The 21,151-nt window shown below is 38.9% G+C and overlaps 1 long non-coding RNA gene across 2 annotated transcripts in view; it reads right to left on the reverse strand.

The window, feature by feature from the left end:
* Positions 1 to 21,151, reverse strand: part of LOC123383486 — a 64,434-nt gene that overhangs the window by 5,916 nt on the left and 37,367 nt on the right. The window contains exon 4 of one of the 2 annotated variants that reach the window (XR_006593236.1): positions 19,645 to 19,758. This is a non-coding gene — a long non-coding RNA (uncharacterized LOC123383486). Of the gene's footprint in view, positions 1 to 17,718; positions 19,759 to 21,151 lie in introns of those variants that run through there. The other variant, XR_006593235.1, reaches the window with a different exon arrangement.

Raw genomic sequence — 21,151 nt, forward strand, 5'->3', positions numbered from 1 at the left:
AAAGTAAGCGGAGCCTAACTAAATCCTCAGGCTCCTTATTGCAAACAATCAGGAAATGCAAAAAAATAAACTAACAGAAGTTTTACTCAAGTTAGATTTCTAACCAAGATAAAATTTGAAGAGCCAAGCTAACATTTTAATTTTCCTTTCCAATTTTAAATTTGTTCTTCACCCCATGCACATGTGTGTGAGCATGCAAATTCCTGACGAAGAAGGTTGAGTGGATGAGGATGGAGTGTGGAAGGTACCAGCAACTCTAGTATCGAAAGAAGAGGTTGCCACTATGTAATCCTGGTTGGGGGTGAGGGGGCGTGCTGAATTTATTGCCAGTTAAGCAAGCCAGACCTGTGTTAGTACACCACCTTTCAACAAAGCAAAGTGCTGATCCTGTTACAGAATTCAGGGAAGCAAGAACTTCTGAGATGGACACATCTCAGAAGCAGCGTCTTTAGGCACTGGTTAATCTTTAGCCACAGAAGCGTAATCACTGAAGTGTGACTGTTGCTGATTAGTTGCCGTCCAGAAGGGTGAGGCTATTACAGATTGGCTGTTTTTCAAAAGCCTGTTTAATGGTCATCGATTCACTGAAACCTGTTTAATACTTTATTTTGTGGTCAGGTGTTACAGTGGCCAGAAAATCAGTTTTGTCCTAAGAAGAAAGTTGTTTTTGATTTTTGTTTCTGAAATTCTCAATAGGACTCCGAGTCTATTTCTGTGCCCCATCTGAGTACACCGTGTAAAACTGCAATGCTGCCTATAACAAAATACTATCTTAATATAAATTACATTATAGGCTTTCAGGCAGTTTTTGCTTATCACCTCCTGTTCCTTACAATCTCTGAAAAGTCAAGCATCAAGAAAAATGTCCAACCTAAGCAATCCTGGAGAGGCTAGCCGAGTGTATATAATACTTTTTAGCATCAGGTATTTTCAAACAATGGCCAAGCGAATGAGAAAGATTTTATCAGAAAAGATTATAGTAAATGGCCTGTATACCATTTCAAGAGGTTTTTAAACATAAAAAAGCTTATTTGAATATTTCAAATTAAAACAACTAGAAAAGTATTAACCCAAATATTAACAGAAACTATTTATGACACACGGTTAAAGAAGTGCTAAGCTAAATACCAAGTTCTTAAAAAAAAATAAAAAATATCACCTGATTCAAATAAGGTGAACATTTTATTCTCAAGAAACATAAGTCATTCCTCCTATGAAAGATTACTAGCAGGGGCGCCTGGGTGGCGCAGTCGGTTAAGCGTCCGACTTCAGCCAGGTCACGATCTCGCGGTCCGTGAGTTCGAGCCCCGCGTCGGGCTCTGGGCTGATGGCTCAGAGCCTGGAGCCTGTTTCTGATTCTGTGTCTCCCTGTCTCTCTGCCCCTCCCCCGTTCATGCTCTGTCTCTCTCTGTCCCAAAAATAAATAAACGTTGGAAAAAAAATAAAAAAAAAAAGATTACTAGCAATATAAATTATAATGCTCACTTCTAAGCTCCGGTTTCTTCCAACATCACCCCATCAAAATGACAACTAAAAAAAATGGTAATTGTTAAGTGGCTGGCAAACTGAGGCTGCCGCCTTGCTTACAGAAATTGCTTTCTAATCACACCTGTACTAGGTTTCTCACTGCATTAGTCTCCAATTCCTACCATAACCAATTACCACACAGTAGCTTATAGCAACACAAGTTTATTGTCCCATATTCCATAGGTCACAGATAGACACAGGTCTCCCTGGGCTAACATCAGCGTGTTGGCAGGGCTTTGTTCCTTCTGGAGGCTCTATGAGAGAATCCATTTCCTGGCCATTTCCATCTTCCAGAGGCCACCCTTAACCCTGGCTCATGGTTCCCTTCCTTGATCTTCAAAGCCAGGAGCATAGCATCTCTCTGGCCCTTCTTCCATTGTCCATTCTCTGTTTTCTTTCTCCCCTTTTCAGTTTTAAGGATCCTTGTGGTTACATTGGGCACACGTGGATAATCTCCCATTTTAAGGTCACTTGATTAATTCCCATGCCAACTCAATAGTCATTTGCCATGTAAACAAATCCATTCACAGGTCTCAAGGATTACGTCTTACACACCTTGGGAAAGGGAGCATTATTCTACCAACTACCCCCTTTTATGCTAACAGATACTATCCGGATTCCAATCAGAGAGGTGAGCAAGAGGGTAACCGAATGAATTTAGATGATCAGATTTTCTTTACTTGGTCATCAAAACAACCATTCAGAGAATAGGGAGGCATGTGACCCAAATAGGCACTCACATAGGGGCAGTTAAAACTTTTCTTGGGATTTTCATACTGGAGACTCACCAGGAACCTATGAGAATGTGACCTAGGGAGGTATTGTCCTTTTGATACACTCTCTTTTGTTCTTTAATGTGGTTCAAATTGGCTTTCCTTCCTTGCCACCAGAGTCTTCTGCATCCTTTTCCTGCAAGTGACTGTACACAACTCTGATACACAGGGGAGCATTTTTTTTTCAACCTGACTATCCACTTCTTAAATTGGTACTAGTTGAGAGTGATATGAACAGTGATTTATTGTCTAATTTACTTTATTTTCTGAGGAAAGAGTGTGAAAACCTCAAGAAAGGAGTCATAATCTTATTTCTTAACTGAATCCCTATCAGCAGCTAAAAGGCTGTGGCACTGGAGGGTAATAAATCAGCTTAATATGGTATTGACTAATGGTTTTGTAATTTTCAAAGTGCCTGTATTGTTCTAAATCTCATTAGGATTTTACACTACATTGATATGATTTCTTTTTGTAAAAAATAATATGCTCAAACTTATTGGTGACCTTCCAGTTTCATTTCTTCGCTCAACTGAAACCATGGCAACCTGTGGATGCATCCTTTCATTTTTTTTCTGTGTTAAAGGGATCTCAATCTCCTAGGACTAACCTTTCAGAGAAAAATTGCTCTACTATAGATACATAATAGGAGTGCATTTCCCTAAACCTTGAAATAGATCCAAATACATTTTGTATACTTTAATACCATCTAAATAAGTGGTTAAAAATGTCTAAGAAGGTGATTTCTTTCAATTCATTTTTTCAACAGCTATCAACATGTTTTACAAAAGACAATTACCATTTCTTTAATAAGGCATATTCTCTGTTTCCGTAGTAAACTATGAGAAGTAAAAACGGAACTGAGTGACTAAATTCTCTATCATGGGTCACAATCCAGTTTAACTACAGTCTGAACCAGAGGCCATTTTATGAGCAACTTCTCAGTTCTGTTAAAGCATAAAATGCATTTTATTTATTTTAAGCATAAAACCAGTCTATGGAAACTACAGAGTACTGTTTGTAATAAAATGGTAATATTAATAGGAAAAGTGGCATTATGATGTTATAGATGGAGCTTCTGTTTGGGCATCGAGCTATTTGGGATCTGGATATACTTTGGTTGTCCATTCAAGAACTATTGGTAGAGTGCTTGCTGTATGCCATGCTGTGCACCACACCCCGGGGTGTCAACGGTGAAATAAATGAAAAAATCCTTAGTCCTCACGGGGCCTAATTGAAAAATAAAAAGTAATGACTGCTATGAGGAATGATATTTGGGTATGATAAGAGAATAAAAGGGGTACAGAGGCATAGGTGGTTTGTGTAAGATCCTCCCGCAAAACTGTCCACATCCTATCTGCTAGAATCTGTGACTACCTTACCTTACATGGCATAAGAAATTTGGAAGGTATCATTAAGGTAAGGATTTTGAGATGAGGGGGGCATCCTGGATTACCTAGGTAGGACCAATGTATTAACAAGCGTCCTTATAAAAAGGAAAAAAAAAAAAAACTCAAGAAGGTCAGAGTCACAGAAAGATGTAGTGACTGAGGTCGAAGAGGAGGGCTCAAACTCATGAGCTGTGAGACCAGGACCAGAGTTGAAATCAAGAGTGGCACACTTAACCAAGTGAGTCATCCAGGCACCCCTTAACTGATTGATTTATTTATTTTTATTTCATGTACTGAAGAACCTCTTGATCTGACAAGTTTTTAATCACCTACTCCAGGATCTGAATCTGAAAATCTCAAAAATGATTCCACCTCATGTGGCCAATTCACACACACAAACTAGTGACACTGTATACCAGATAAGTCCGTTCATTAGAGTTGCTCATGTGTGTGAAATACAACATTAAAAGTACCATTTCCCCAAAAGAGCAATTTCACTATGTATTATGTATGAAACCCACATGCCTTGGAGAAATCTCCTACAGAGCTCACTCTGGAGTATCTCATCCAAGCAATGAATTTCCTTCCTATTCATGGATTTAAAAGAATTTGTCTGAAGTAAAATAAATGAGTGTGTGGTTCTTTACTTTTTAATGCTATCAAGCAAATCTGACTGGAGTCATGTTTTTCTTTCAACTTGATAAAATGGTAACAAATTTTCAATGATCCCTTAAAAGTAAGAGAGAAAAGTTTTCCAATTTACGAAAACAATACTTTTGAGGGCTCTTTGAATCCTTACAATATAAATGTCTGGTTTTTTTCCGCTCTCTTAGCCTCTTTACTCTTTCATTGTGGTCCCACTGTCGAGTCACCCTGCATACCAGAACAGAAAATTACTCTTAAAGTTTGAGGAAGCACGTTGGGTATTCACAATACAAACCTAACTCCTCACCTGTGGTAAAACCTCCTATTAATTCGCAACACAGAGATAAATTCACAGTTTATTATGCCCATACTGCAAATACCTGGATAAAAGGTAGAATAACCAGGAAAACAAAAATTATTTCTGGTATTTGGGATGTTTAGGGATTTGTTGTCACTTAATTTATCCAGATGTGATAGTCATTTTAAACAAGTTGAGTCTTTCTCAACTTACAAAAAGTCCAGTCATGGCCACTCATGTTTTAAAATTAAATCTTGATCTGTGCTCAGGGCATCATCTCAGGGTTCATGGGTTCGAGCCCCACAGAGGCTTCTGTGGCTGATGGTGCTGAGCCTGCAGGGGATTCTGTCTCTGTCTCTGCCCTCCCTCCTCCCCACTTGGGTACGCATGCACTCTCTCTAAAAAGGAAAAAAAAACCTTAAAAAAGAAATCAAGTATTAAAACCTACCTTGCAAAGGCTGCTGTGCCTAAATACGATAAACTGTGAAGGATTCATCTGAAAGATATGCCATGTTCTTTTTTATAAAGCATCTTTAAATATTAAACTGAACGACATTCATAGGCAAAGGCCCTGTGACTTACTGCTGATATTTTCCAGGAATAACTGAGACATTACTGCAGAATGCTAAGGAGATGCGAGGCATCCTTAAAAACTGATTATTTTCTCAAATGTTGACTTGTAACAGTTTTCCTAAATGGAATCTGAATTTGAATCCTAGTCTCCTTTTTAATAATAACATTTTGCATTGCATCTGTCTTCTACTGGCAATACTGCCAGTTTGTACTGATTTTGGGCGTATTTTCCCTCTTAATTGCCGCTCCATGTTCTACAGCATTATTATGCACTGATTTCAAATAAAAGTAAATGGTGATTAAACACTTTACACCCTGAAAAAAGGGAATTTGAAAGCCTTTTGGAAATGGAAGCAATCCTTGCAAACTCTATTAAAATATGAAGAAAATCATTTTCTATTGGGCATTTTAAGAACGAAATCTATTTCCAGCATCTGTGATTGCGGTTTTCCTTAACTGAAAACAACTCCTGATTCATCTTTATAAGTTTTTTGCCTTTGTGACAAACACTACATAATAAGCATGTTTCATTTCAAAAAAGAGATATGGGAAGGTAATTCCTGGGTGTGGCGTGTTTATTTATAACCACCAATGTGTGAATTCTATACTATTGTCCCAGAAAGTTACAATTTTTTTCAGACTACCTGTAAGAAATCTTAGTTTTCCTTTGTTTATAAAAAGTAAATAATTCCCATTAGTTCATTATCCAATTTTTCATACAATTCTCATGTTATAGAATCTAGACTCAATAAATACAGCAATTCTGTTCAGAAGACAAATAGCAACCTTTTTATTTTGCATGAAGAAGTCAGGAGAGAGTTGGTTCCCTAGCCTGTTGCTTATTTATGTCAAAAACTTAAATTAACTGCTGGTTTTGAACTCATTGCCACGTATTTAAATCTATCAAGGAAGAATCAGAGGGTCAATGCAAATGTATTTAAGATTTCAAGAAAGATTCAAAGATTTATTACTAGAATCTAAGTTTTCTATGAATTCCAGAATACTGTAATCAGAATTAGATTATCCTGGCCGACTGGCGCCCTAATGGCATTGTGAAATGGCACGATTCTGATCCTAACGCTCTGTGAAGAAAAACGAAGTGTCCATAAGGCATGCCATCAGGATTTGTCTTAATACAGATTTGACAATATATGAACTTGTGCTGTTACATCTATGAAATTCTTTTTTATCCTTTCTTTCCACACTCGCTAATCCCATAAAGTTTTCCTATTTAGTCTTAGAAATCTTTTAGTGTATGTCACAAGGCCAAGTTTTAGCTTGGGAAATGTTTAACATTCATCTCTCTGGCTTTGGCAACTCAATTAGCCAAACTGAGTAACTGAATAGGTCCACTTATAAATTGGTCCCTTCCAGGGGCTTTGAAAAGTCTGGTCAAATATTCTTAGGATACTCCTAAAATGATATCATAGGCCATAAGGAAAACTCCAGTATGTTTCCAAATGTGGATTTTGTACTGTTGTCACTAGTGGAACATAGTTCAATAAAACTAGAAATTAAAAGCAAAACTTTAAGTAAAAAAATATTTGGGGGAGAACACCTTACCAAAAATATTTTGGAAAAAAGGAGAGGTTAGGATAGAAATGGTGATTTAGACTGTTTTGCATAAATCAAAATGAGAAAATATCCTGTGTCAAAAAATCTGTTGGGGCTAAATTTGTTCTCAAGAAAAAAATTAAAAGCACTGTGAATCTTAGTTCATTGAATGAGAAAGCATATGAAATAAATTCACTCCAAGAAGTTAGAAAAGCAACAAATAAAAAGTAGGAGAAATAATATAGAGATGTAATTAGATAAATTTCCTTAGAAAACAAACATTACATTTTTTTTAAATACAGGAAACATTTTTTTAATAAATCAATATATCCATGATTGACAAACTTTTTCTGTGAAAGCTCAGGGAGTAATTTTTTTTTTAAGCTTGGCAGGCCATAGGATCTCTGTAGTAACTACTCAAACTTCTCAGGGTAGCATGAAAACAATCATAGACAACAGGTAAGTTAAGGGTTGTGGTTATATTCCAATTCAATTTTATATAAAAACGAACAACAGACAGGATTTGGTTTGTTTGCATAGTTGGCTGACCTCCGAATTAAACCAAACTTTCTCAAAAAGAATCCCCATTAGTGTTCTACAGTAATGGGAGTGTTCAGGAAATGAATGCCTATCAAAATTCCTTGAACACTAAGAGGAAACAAAGCAAAAGAAAACAAATTATTTAAGTAGCAAAAAGAGGTGTATACCATAGACCATTTTACAAAATTTATATGGATTTGAAGATAAAACAGGACTCCAAAGAAAACATTATGCTTCTTGCTGAAACCTAGGAACTTGAATGTACTCAATGTATTAGGAACAAGCACTGGAAAAATTCAACAATCAGGGATGACAGCCTCTGGTAAAACTAAACCCCTAAAACAAGATGTGAAGACATACAGTATTAGAAGACAAGATTTATGTAACAACTTGTACATAACAACTGATCTGGAAGTTACTACCTTTATAAAGGAGTAAAAGTATCTATGTAGTTTTCTTTATGTAAACAAGCACTATGATCAACTCAGGTGTATTGTTTTCATGCAACCATTAGCCATTATTTGAATGTCTTTCTTTACAAGTTCTTTGATTTTTTGAAAAATCTAAGATAAATAACAAAAAATCAAGTAAATATCATTTAGGAAACTTCCCTTTGAGTAAACTAGTATTAAATGATTACTTATTTTAAATCAATAACCAATAAAAACATTTTAAGAGAAAACAGTAAGAGGAATAAGCCAAATAAGAAATGTATATAGTCAAGATGAATACAAATTTAAAACTATGAGACACAAAAGATTTGGTAAAATGGAGACCTGTAATGATCTTGATAAGGAAAATTCCTTATTGTTGAATGTATGTATGTATGTGTGTGTGTGTGTGTGTGTGTGTATATATATATATATATATATATATATATATATATACACAGTGTGTGTGTATATATGTATATATATACACACACACACACACACACACACACATACATACATATACTTATCTTCAATATCTACATTCCATTTGTGATTACATTACATTAGTATTTGGAGTTTGGAAAATGGATCCTAAATATAGTGTGAAGAAATAAAAAGGAAATTAGCCTACATTTATGAAAAGATTCTCAGACCAGCAGCAAGGACTGTGGTCAGGAGTCTCCAACTCTTGGCTTCTTAAGGATCCACCTCAGCTTTTGAGCTGAGTTCACAATGGTCGTATATTACCCCCCAAAAACAATTGAGCAAGTAGTTCTGATTCCTATGTCACTCACCACCACTGCACCTTGTTATTTCCTGAGCTCATAACTATCTCTATATAAGAAATCTTAAATGACTACCTGAATTAAGAAAAACCTGGCCTGGTTTACAGATGTCAGCACAGAATAGGAGACAATTCTTGAAAGGGAGAAAGGCTATACCATAGAAACTCTCAGGAATGACTTTAAGAGTGGAGAGGGAAAAATCTTCTCATTGGGCCAAACTTGGAACAATACACCTCATCATTCACTTTATGTCAAGTAAGTAATTACCCCAGGTTACAAGATTACATATACATATATATGTGTGTGTGTGTGTATAATACACACACACACACATATATATACACACACACACACGTATGTAAGTTTGTTGTTTTTTTCACAGCTGGTGTCAAATGGCCTCATCAGCCGATTAATGTCCTAGAAAGAGAAACAATGGGAGACCAGACACAATAAAGTCTAGAATAATGGTTTGTGGATGGATAGCAAAGTGGAAAGTAAATGAGGATACCTTTGTATCACTTGTTACTGCCCTCCAGAAAGCATCCTCCATACAAGTGGCACTAAACAACCAAATAGACAAAATGATTTAGCCAGTTTATATTAGCCAACCTTCAACAATGCCTATCCCATAATTGTCATGACTGGTACACCAATAGAGTGGTCAAGGCAGCAGAGATGGATGGTGGTGTGGGCTCGACAACATGGGCCCCATACTTAGCAAGGTTAACCTAGCTCTTTCTGCCTATACCAGCCAGAGAAACCAACAATGAGCTCTTGGTATGATAGCCTTCTTCACAGAGACTTCTCAAAGAACCAAGGGTGCATTATTCAAGTATAAATCTCTCTTCTGGGTTAGGGATTTTCTTTCCCAGAGTATCTCAGCCAGCATCATTATTGGTAGCCATTTAATCTCTACTTTAGATATTTAGAAATATAAATAATATATGGTGACAAACAGTATCAGAGCCCATGATCATTGAACTATGTATGTATGTATATAGAAAAAAAAAATGTCCCAGAGAGATTACAGTGATGATCTGAGTGGTTCTTTTTTAAAAAAAATTTTTTTTTCAACATTTATTTATTTTTGGGACAGAGAGAGGCAGAGCATGAACGGGGGAGGGGCAGAGAGACAGGGAGACACAGAATCGGAAACAGGCTCCAGGCTCTGAGCCATCAGCCCAGAGACCGACGCGGGGCTCGAACTCACGGACCGCCAGATCGTGACCTGGCTGAAGTCGGACGCTCAACCGACTGCGCCACCCAGGCGCCCCCTGAGTGGTTCTTTTTTATGTGGATTTTCCTTTCATTTTTTTCCCATGCTACAGGCTGATTTTCCTGTAAGAAATATCAAATACTCTTTTTTAAATTTTTTTTTCCAACGTTTATTTATTTTTGGGACAGAGAGAGACAAAGCATGAACAGGGGAGGGGCAGAGAGAGAGGGAGACACAGAATCGGAAACAGGCTCCAGGCTCTGAGCCATCAGCCCAGAGCCTGACGCAGGGCTCGAACTCACAGACCGCGAGATCGTGAACTGGCTGAAGTCAGACGCTTAACCGACTGCGCCACCCAGGCGCCCCTATTTTTAAATTTAAATATAAACTAAATCATTCGTTCTCAGAGTATCAGTGGATGCCACAATGGTTTGATATTCCATCTCATGTAACTGAACATCTTGTATTCCAAATAAAGTTGTGACTTTTGTAGACAATCTCTACACTGACCAGACATAATTCTATTAGAGCATGTTGGAGGTCATGTGTATGCTTTCATCTGTAACTACTGTAGCCAATGGGGATGGAGTGTGCAATGCTATAGTCTATTTGAACAATTACTGCTAAATACAAAGGCAAGGGCTCAAGTTTACAGCTCGTTCTCAATCTTCTTCAGCTGAAGAACTATACTATTAAATGAAAATTCACTTTATTTAAAAATAAATAACCTTATATATGTATTTGTTTTATCTTCTCCCAATCCTTTTCATGAAAGGAAGGGCTGGTGATAAGTATAAAATTTTACCAATTGTATATAAAGTAAGCAATGCCAACAAGCTTTTGTCCCTGGGGATCCATAGACTGCCAAACAGCTGTGAGTCTCTGTGACTGTTATCTAAAAGAAATATTCAAAAGGCTCCTTGGGGACAAAACAATATAGAATATGAATTGGTGGTTAGTACATATTTGTTGAAAGAGGTATGGTAAGCCAAATATGAATTTCTTATTTAGCAACTACACAACTATGTTTTCTAAACAATGGTCAGTAACATTAGCATTTACTCCTCCTTTATATTGTTGCAAAGAAAGAAATAGGTGTCATTTTATGCCTACAAGTGGGCACCTACAGCCCAAAGCTGAAACTGTATGCTTTCTGTGAAGATTTATCATTTTTATGTCTTTCTCTTTCCCCTTTGCGGAGTTCATTTTAGAAAAAGATAACATTAATAACCATACACTAATCTTATTTTTATCTAAAATTCTAAAGCATATTAGTGTGCAATTAAGATGTAGATAACTTTTGTAAGTAGAGAAACAGACCAACTGTCTGTTTCCAAGCATCAGGAATAATACGATAAACGCTTTCTCACTAAAATGAACATATTTAATTCAGATGACAACACTAATATGCCATATATCACCTCAATTATTTCATTATGATGCAAGACTAAGTATTTCTCTTTCACATTGACCTCCTTTTTTCCAGACTAATAAAGATTAATTCAATAGAGGAAAATCATGTGTGTGACAATATGAAATTCTCAAATATATGTAGTTCAAAGGGCACTGTCTCTCCCTTTCTTCCTACTAACGAAAGCCTCAGTTTTACAGACAAGCATTTAATACTTTCAAGTATTTTTTCTAAGCAGGTTATTTGTGTTAAATCATCGTAACTGAACATCTCCATATATTGTAGAATTCAATTGAGTATTACTTTCCCTACTCAGAAATTTTAACTATGCTGTTTTCTTTTCCCTTATTCAATATCACAGTAGGTATGCATAAATTAAAAGCATTGGATGTGGATAAAGCCTTGTAAAAAGCATGGTCTTCAACTATAGCTGTTTTCATCCACCACTTGAGACTTACTTTCTAAGCTAGAAAAAAAGCTGTATCAGCAAATTACAAAATGCTATTTGCTCTGTTACCCTGTTCAGACAGCATCTGTCTAATCCTATTTCCAGGGGAGCCGCAGTTGAGCTGTGAAAAAGTAGAAAGAACAGTAGCAACTGTTAACAGATCAAGCTTAGGCTCTTGTGGAGTACGACGGAAGAGTTCCCAAGGACTAAAAAAGTTTCTAGAGTTTTCTCAGTGCTGCTTCCTACCTCCTTTCAGCAAAATCAAAAGGAGCCGGTTATCTAAAAGGTCACTCTATCAGGTCAACTTAGGCTTGATGAAGAATCCAAACTAGCAGTGGGTTAAACAAGATAGAAGTTAATTTTTATTTTTTAAAATAAAAGCCTAGACTAGTTATACCCAAGATTATTAGCAGTTACTGCTGGCTACTTTGTTGTGCTACCGTCCTTACATGGGACATCCTCTTCTAACAAACTTCAAACAATTTTTTCAGAGGACTCTCAACTACATTGCATTGTCCAGAATTTCATCACATGGCCATACTTACACGTCACCGAAGATGCAAGATATAATTGGTTCGTGTATACTCAGGTAAGAATTAAGAGTTTTGCTACTGTAGATAAAGGGCAGATACAGCCACAAACTTGGAGAGAAGTGCTCTCAATTCTCTTTTTGAGACCAATGCAATAGTATTAACACAGACGTATATAGAATTTGATAGGCAGAATGTGAAAACATGGAACAAACACGGAATATCAAGGGGAGATTCACTTTTCATAGTAAGCGATTTATACATTTTTGTCTTAAACTAAATGCAATTAAAGTTATCCTTTAAGGGGAGTGTGAGTGGCTCAGTAGATCAAATGTCCGACTCTTGGTTTCAGCTCATGTCATGAACTCACGGTTCATGAGTGCGAGCCCCGCATCGGGCTCTGTGCTGACAGTACAGAGCATGCTTGGGGTTCGTTCATTCTTTCTCTCTCTCTCTCCCTGTCCCTCCCTCCTTCTAAGTAAGTCAATAAGCTTTAAAAAAAATAAAGTTTTCCTTTCAAATGACTTTTGTTCATTTGCTTTTAACTACATAGGTAATTGTATCTTTGCTTTCCTTCATGAATATGAACCTAATATTATATGCTTTGAAAATCAGGTGAAGTATTTTATGTAAAAGAAAGGAGGAAAGACACTAAAACTCCAAAGATGTTTGGAGGGAGTAGCAGATCTCAAGTAGTAAGCCCTGTTTGTATGACCCAAAAAACTGATATTCTTTCCTTAACTCCAAACTACTTGCCCCTTTACTGTCTCTTTCATATATAAACGTGTAAGCTTTCAAATCTATTTGTGGATCATTCTTACTATTGTAATATGTCTGAAAATATATTGTTTAATATATATTTACCAAATGCTTATTAATATATATTATGAGGCAATAATTAGAGTATATGGATAAAATAGAATATAAATATATGTAGATACAGTTTATTACTTTTCATTGCTGAGAAATCCAGATAAGCTCCAGAAGCCTAAAGGAAATAAAAATCCACCAACTCCCACAATGTATAGGTCATATATGTTCATCTAAAATTTGGAAAAATTTTTTTTTGCTCCAAATTTTGTTCCTTCTTTGTGCATTTAATGGGGCGCCTGGGTGGCGCAGTCGGTTAAGCGCCCGACTTCAGCCAGGTCACGATCTCGCGGTCCGGGAGTTCGAGCCCCGCGTCGGGCTCTGGGCTGATGGCTCGGAGCCTGGAGCCTGTTTCCGATTCTGTGTCTCCCTCTCTCTCTGCCCCTCCCCCGTTCATGCTCTGTCTCTCTCTGTCCCAAAAATAAATAAACGTTGAAAAGAAAAAGAAAAATAAATAAATAAATAAAACAGTAAAGAGGCTTCACCTCACTTGAGAAGATAGAGCTAAGAAAAACTTAGAACAAGGTATGCATCATGACAATTAGGAAGATAATTTAGTACACGGAGATTTAAAACCAATGCAGAGAGGGAGGAAAACAAAAAGGATGGATTCTGAAACTGAGGATCGGGAAAATAGCTTGACTGATGATACCCGTTTTAGAGTGCTGTGTTCTCATGTTTGTGTGGCTTTTTTGTTTTTGTTGTTGTTTTTTTCCCTGCTACAATAGTTACATTAGCATGACGTTGAGACGAGTGGCAGCCTGGGCGGATGGCCACATACGGAGGGAATGCTGAAACCCCTGTGACCTTTGAACACTAATCTGAATCTACCTTGTCACAACCTGTGTTTGTAACATGTCCTCCCCAGACTTCTCACTAACCACGCTCTCAGTCATTCGTTTTGGGCCGCAAGACTGTCTTTGAAGAGACATCAAAGCATACCATGTGACTTGAAAGACTTTGTGACTCAGAGCCCATGATTCTATTCTCATCCACTTTATTACTTTCTTTACCAGGTCATACAGGCCTCACAGAAATTGTTCGACTGTGAATACGGGTGATACCATGACTGCTGGAGAGAAAAAGTGTTATTATTTCATAAAGAATTCATACCTATTTAAGCAAAGAAGCGACACTCCATCACTATTCTCTCCCTAACGAGTGTAGCCATCTAGTACATGAGGGAATGTATAGTAGTACATCCATCACTATGAATTTACGGTGATTTATATACATTTTTTTACTTTTCTTTACGTCTCTTACATTGCTACCTTAATTACAAAAAATACAGAAAAACCAAAATCAAAGAAAAAAACAACAACCCAGAAGTCCCCTTATCGATGTGGTTAGGGATGTTCTGGAAATCCTGTTACTTTAGACTACCTGTGGCCAAAGAGAAGTCTCTGTAAACTACAGTTAAGGCAGAAGAATAAATGGCCTAAGAATTCAGAAGGATTGATTCCTTCTGGTGAGGATTAACCTAGGAAGGCTTTGTAGCAAAGTGGTATTTTTAGCCAACCTTGAATTATAATATTTTTGAATTTAGTTTAAAACTAATTTCATAAGCAGAGAGACCTAAAATCTAAAACTAATTAAGTGCAAGACAGCAGACTGCTTCTACTGAGAGGTTTCTAACACAGCAGCACCTTTACTTAGCTCTAAGAGAGACAAGCCACTGGCCACCTGGTGCTTTTAGAGGGCCCCATGTCAGAGACACACACACAAATCGAGTTCTTCTATCGCATCCGGGAGGCTAGGTTTCCGTGGGGTGTAATGCTCAGGTCAAACACAAAAACTTACATGCCTGAAACGTCTGTTCCCTCTCATCCAACAGGGAAACCCTTCCCCAGATCTTGTCCTCAATATAAAACAGTTTACAAGTTTACTACATCCCAATGCCAGAAAGGTTTAAAATTTGTGCCAATGCCAGTGCCAAAGGTAAACATTGCTTCAGAGCTTGGGCAGAACGTGAAAGGCAGAAACCTTTAAAGAAAAGACAAATTAATACGTTTCTGAGATGATTCCCACTGGCACACATCCAAGCAGGTTCTGCCTACTGACATGTAACATCTCAGCACTAGCTAGGAGTATACATTTTTTGCTTGAACGTTTCAACTTACAGTTCCAGAGGGATGGAAGAATTATAGTAGGAATCCCAAAATGTGCACATGGTGTGGAACATTATAGAATTTCTACTACTTTTAAATTTGTACATGCATAGCCTAAGACACAACATGATTTACATTGGCAAGGGGACACTAAACGCTAGAATTTCAAAAAGCTTATTTTGTGTATTTAATAATTCTAAACATGACTTTTAAAACTGAGTTTTAAATAATTCTGTTGTAAAATGGTCTCCATCACTTACAAATTCTATCTTGTCCTGATGTTTCATCATACCATTATTTATTTATCAGTGTAACTGACATTTTATATTATTTTCAGGCATATAGTATGGTGATTTGACTTTTGTACACATTGCAAAATGATCACCCCAGTAAGTCTAGTTACCATCTGTCACCATATAAAATTTATTAATGACCATATTCCCCATGCTGTATATCACATCCTCATATCTTATTTTAAAACTGGAGTTTATACTTGATCCCTTACACCCATCTTGCCACACCAAGCTCACCCCTCTCTGGCAACCACCAGCCTATTCTCTGTATCTATGAGGCACCACAGTACATGTATCTTTTTAAATTAGTGTTTTGGGAGCACCTGGGTGGCTCAGTTAGGCATCCAACCTTGGCACAGGTAATGATCTCACGGTTGCTGAGTTCGAGCCCCACATCAGGCTCTGTGCCGACAGCTTAGAACCCGGATCCTGCTTCAGATTCTGTGCTTCCCCTTCTCTATGTCCCTTCCCTGCTCATACTTGGTTTCTCTCACTTGCCCTCACTCTCAAAAACGAAATAAAAACATTAAAAAAATAGTGTTTTTGTTTTCCTCAACACCCAGAAGTGAGATTGCTGGGTCATATGGGATTTCGAGTTTTAATTTTTTGAGCAACCTCCACACAGTTTTCCACAGTGGCTGCACCAATTTACATTCCCACCAACAAAGCACATGAGAGATTCCTTTTTTCCACATCCTCGCCAACATGTTATTTCTTGTCTTTTTGATGGCTACTAATAGCTGTGAGGTGTTAGGTCATTGCGGTGCACATGCCCTTGAGAAAAACGTGTATTCTGCAGTTGTTGGATATAATGTTCTGTATAGGTTAGGTTCGTTTGCTCGAGTATTGTTCAAATCTGCAGTCTCCTGGAGACTGGAAGATGGCAGCATAGGAGGACACTGGGCTTGCCATGTCCTGATCACCTAGATTCCACCCACATCTGCCTAAATAACCCAGAAAACTGCCAGAGACTAGCAGAACGGACTCTCCGGAGCCAAGCATAGACAAGAGGCCCACGGAAGAAGGTAGGAAGGGTGGCGAGGCGGTGCGTGCTACACGGACTGGCAGGAGGGAGACGGGGCAGTGGAGAGGCAGCCCGCCTGGCAAGGCAGAGCCCCCGAGTCTGGCTTGCAAAAACGGAGGGGCTGGACTGCATGAGTTCTGACAGCCAGCGGGACTTAACATCTGGAATGTTATAGGTCAACAGCTCTGCTAGAAGAGCAGGAGGGGGAGAGGACACCAGGACGGAGCAGTGTTGAGCCCCAGAAGACAGAAGTCAGCTAGGCGAGGAACAAAGGTACTGACGAGCACTATCTCCCTCTCCCATACACCAGCCGAAATTCCAAAGAGACCCAGTTCCTGTCACCGAAATTGATTGCACTGCACAAACGCCCAACGTTGTACTTCTGCGGATCCATCTCTCCAATGGGTCTGCCTCCCTCCCAGTGCTGCAGGCCCCCTCCCACAGGGAACCACCCGTGGCAAAGCGAGCTGAACCTGCCCCTCCCACCCCTGTGCACCTTGCGGATCCACCCCGGCTGATATGCCAGATCCCATCGAAGCAGCACCACAAGCCTGGCGGTATGCAAGTAGCCCACACAGGGGCCACACCACTCCACAGTGAATCTCATCCCTGGGGGAGGGGAAGAGAAGGTACACACCAGTCTGACTGTGGCCCCAGCGGTAGGCTGGGGACAGGCATCGGGTCTGACTGCGGCCCTGCCCACCAACACAAGATATTCCAGACAGCACAGGGGAAGTGCCCTGCAGTTTGGAGCCACTCCAGGGAATACCCAAAACGACGAAATGGAGGAACTCTCCTCAAAAGAAACCGCAGGAAGCAGTGACAGCTAACAAATTGGTTAAAAATTATTTAAGTAATATAACGTAACAAGAATTTAGAATAATAGTCATAAAATTAATCGCTGCACTTAAAACAAGTATAGAGTACAGCAAACAATCTATTGCTACAGAGATCAAGGGACTAAAATAGTCATGAGGAGCTAAAAAATACTATAAATGAGGTGCAAAATCAAATGGAGGCGACCACAGCTCAGATTGAAGAGACAGAGGAGAGAATAGGTGAATTAGAAGATAAAATTATGGAAAAAGAGGAAGCTGAGAAAAAGAGACAAAAATCCAGGAGTATGAGGGGAGAATTAGAGAACTAAGTGATGCAATCAAACACAACAATATCCATATCATAGGAATTCCAGAGGAGGAAGAGAGAGAGAAAGGGGCTGAAGGTGTACTTGAACCCATCATAGCTGAGAACTTCCCTGACCTGGGGAAGGAAAAAGGCATTGAAATCCAAGAGGCACAGAGAACTCCCTTCAGACGTAACTTGAGTCGATCTTCTGCAAGACATATCATAGTGAAACTGGCAAAATACAAGGATAAAGAGAAAATTCTGAAAGCAACTAGGGATAAAGAGGCTCTAACCTACAAAAGGAGACCCATAAAACTAGTGGCAGGCCTATGTACTGAAACTTGACAGGCCAGAAAGGAATGGCAGGAAATCTTCAATGTGATGAACAGAAAAAAATATGCAGCCGAGAATCCTTTATTCAGCAAGTCTGTCATTCAGAATAGAAGGAGAGAAAAAGGTCTTCCCAAACAAAAAACTGAAGGAATTCATCACCAAATCTGCAGTTTCCTTATTGATTTTTCTATCTGGTCAATCCATTGATGAGAGCGGAGTAGTAACATGTCCTACTATTGTATGGCTATCAACCTCTCCCTTCATGACTAATATTTGCTTCATCTATGTAGGTACTCCTATATTTTAGACTACGTATGAATGTTCTTCTTGTTGGGATATACCCCTTTATCATTATGTAGTACCCCTCTTTGTTATTACAGTCTTTTTTAAAAGTCTGTTTTATCTAATGTGAGTAAAGCCACACCAAACTTTTCATTTTCATCTGCACAGAATACCTTTCTCCATCCCTTCATGTTTAGTCTGTGTGTGTCCTTATTCCCAAAGTGCTTCTTTTACAGGAATGTGTATGGGCTTTTTTTGTTTGTTTTTAATTATTCAGCCATTGGGTCTTTGGAGAATCTGGTTCCATCTACATTTAAAGCAATTACTGATACGTATCTATTTGCCATTATGTTCACAGTTTTGCAGACTGTTTTCGTAGCTCCTATCCATCCTTTCCTTCTCTATCTTCCCTGTTTGGGGACTTAGTGTAATGTTTTCATCCCTTTCTCATTTTCTTTTGTATATATACTGTAAGTTTTTGCTCAGTTATTATGAGGATCATGTATCATCACGTGGATTTAACAGTGTATTTGAAGTCCATTTTCACTTAAACGCTTTAACCTTCATAGTACATTTCTAAGTCAATCTACTACCTTACTATGTATTTACCTTTTCCAATCAGATTCTTGCTTTCTTCTGTTTTCTTTTTATTAGGGTCCTTTATGGCTCAAAAAAGCCCCTGTGGTGTTCTTCTTAAGGCTGCTTTAGTGATGATGAACACCTTTAGCTTCTGCCTGCTTGGAAAATTCTCTTCTTGAATTCTGAATGACAACCTTGCCAGGTAGAGTATTCTTGGTTGGAAGTTTTCTCGTTTCAGCACCTGGAATAGGTCATGTGACTCTCCTCTGGCCTGCAAAGTCACTGCTGAGAATTTTGTACTTAACAATTTGGTTTTTTTCTTTGAAGATCCTTACCCTTTTTTCTTTTCACCTTTTAATGATGTGTCTTGGTGAGGAACTCTTCCGGTTCATCTTTTATGCAACTCTCTGGGCTTCCGGGACCTTGAGGTCTACTTCCTTTTCTTGCTCTTCTGCTTCTAGGACCCCTATATTGTGAATATTATTGTGCCTGATGTTGTCTCATAAGTCCCTCAAATTATTATTTTTTTTCCATACTTCTTTTGGCTTCTGTGTCTGGGTGAGTTCTATTGCTTTGTCTTCCAGTTCACTAATCTCTTCTTCTCCTTCATTCAGTGTGAACACCTCCAGTATATTTTATTCTTCTATTTTTCTGCTCTGTCACTGTGGTTTCGTAATTTCTTGTGTATTCTATCACTCTGTTCAAGTTCTCAGTTCATCCGATTTTTTCCTCTTGTTTAATGAACATCTTTATGACCATTACTTTGAATTCTTGATCAGGTAGATTACTTACCTCTATCATTTAGGTGTTTTTCTGAGGTTTTCTCTTGTTTTTTTGTTTGCTTACAACTTGTTTTCTCATTTTACTTCACTCTGGGTTTATTTATGTTTAATAAGGAAAACAGTTACCTCTCCCACTCTTCAAGGTGTGGCCTTGCATAGGTAAAGATCCTTCTCCTTCACCCCACCCTAGGCAAGGCCCTCAGTCTCAATAAGGCACCATTGTTGACGGTGTGCCAAGACCTATCAGAGACCAGAGAGCAAGAATCTCACTTAGTACCTAGTTTCAGGGTGATGGAAGTCAGGCCCTCAGGCAACAGCTTTTAAAGTAAGGACAGACTGTCCTTCAGAACCACAATCATAAACCCTATTAGCCTCCCAATTAGGAGATCTAGATCTCACAACACAGCTGTGAAAATCAGGGCTCTGGACCATGTAGAATGTCCTTTCTGGAATGTCTGGTTAAGCCATAGCAAGGCCAATCGGGTGCACAAGGATGACGTTGCTCTGCTTACATTCCATACCTATGCAGTGCTTTGGGGGTGGTGACCTGCCAAGAATGGTCTTTTCGATTGTTAAAGTCCCTGGAGGTGAAGTCCAGCAGGCCCAGGCAAAACAAGGGTTTCCCTTGTGTGGTCTGCCTGCACCCAGGGGCTTTAGCAGGGCAGGTGTAAAATGTAGTGGGGGTAGGGCAGCAGGGAAAATGCCTGTGGGCTTCAGCAATGCACGCAGGGAAGTACCATCTATGCATGTGCACGCAGGCCCCAGGATGGGCACAGAAGTATGCCGTGACCATGCACGTGGGCCAATCCCAACCAAGAAGTGGGCAAGCTCTGCAACCTCCATGCTCTCAGGCCTCAACAAGGCGGTACGAAGATGCCGCACACCCAAGCCTGTGTGCTTGCGCCAACAGGTTAGGTCAAGCGCACACTAACGGCTTCTGCCAATCCACAGAGAGCCCCAAATGTCCCCTGCACTCCAGGACATGCCTTTGGCCAGCAAATCTCGTTCATGTACAATCCCGATGTTTGTCAAACTGGTGCTTTTGCACTGGACCCGCAGGAAGACAGCGTCCACACATGAGTCCTTTAAAAGGAAAATTTCAGTTTCCTATAGCACTTTGGGTCCCTTTGATATCAGCCCTATTAGTTTTCTAATCCAGACCCCAGGGTCAGGGTGCCTGATGTGGGGCACCAAGTCCTAGCTCCTCTGGGACAAACACCAGACTGTTGAGATCCTCTCTACTGGGAGCCCCTGGGGCAGGAGGGGGATTTTGAGGAGATGGTCTCCACCTAACCCACCTGTACCAATGTAGCCCTTTTATTTTTTGTTGTGGAAGACAGTTCATCTAGTTTCAAATCTTTTTCAGAGGGAAATGATCCATAGGTAGCTAAAAGTCTGCTGTGCCCATGACAATAGAGGAGTTCATGATCTGTCTACTCTCCTACTCAGACCACTCTTCTAATTCTTAGTGAGTATATCTTAAATAAAGAAACTTTTATAAAAACACGCATGAAAAGCCATTTGAGTTTTTCTATTTCATTTAATTCTAATTTTTTATGAGTATATGTTCAAATCAGGTGAACTCTGAATCAAATGTTTAATTTCTTTATCTTTTAGATGAATGCTCCCCATT

This window comes from Felis catus, chromosome X, assembly GCF_018350175.1.
Source record: "Felis catus isolate Fca126 chromosome X, F.catus_Fca126_mat1.0, whole genome shotgun sequence".
Taxonomy (NCBI): domain Eukaryota; kingdom Metazoa; phylum Chordata; class Mammalia; order Carnivora; family Felidae; genus Felis; species Felis catus.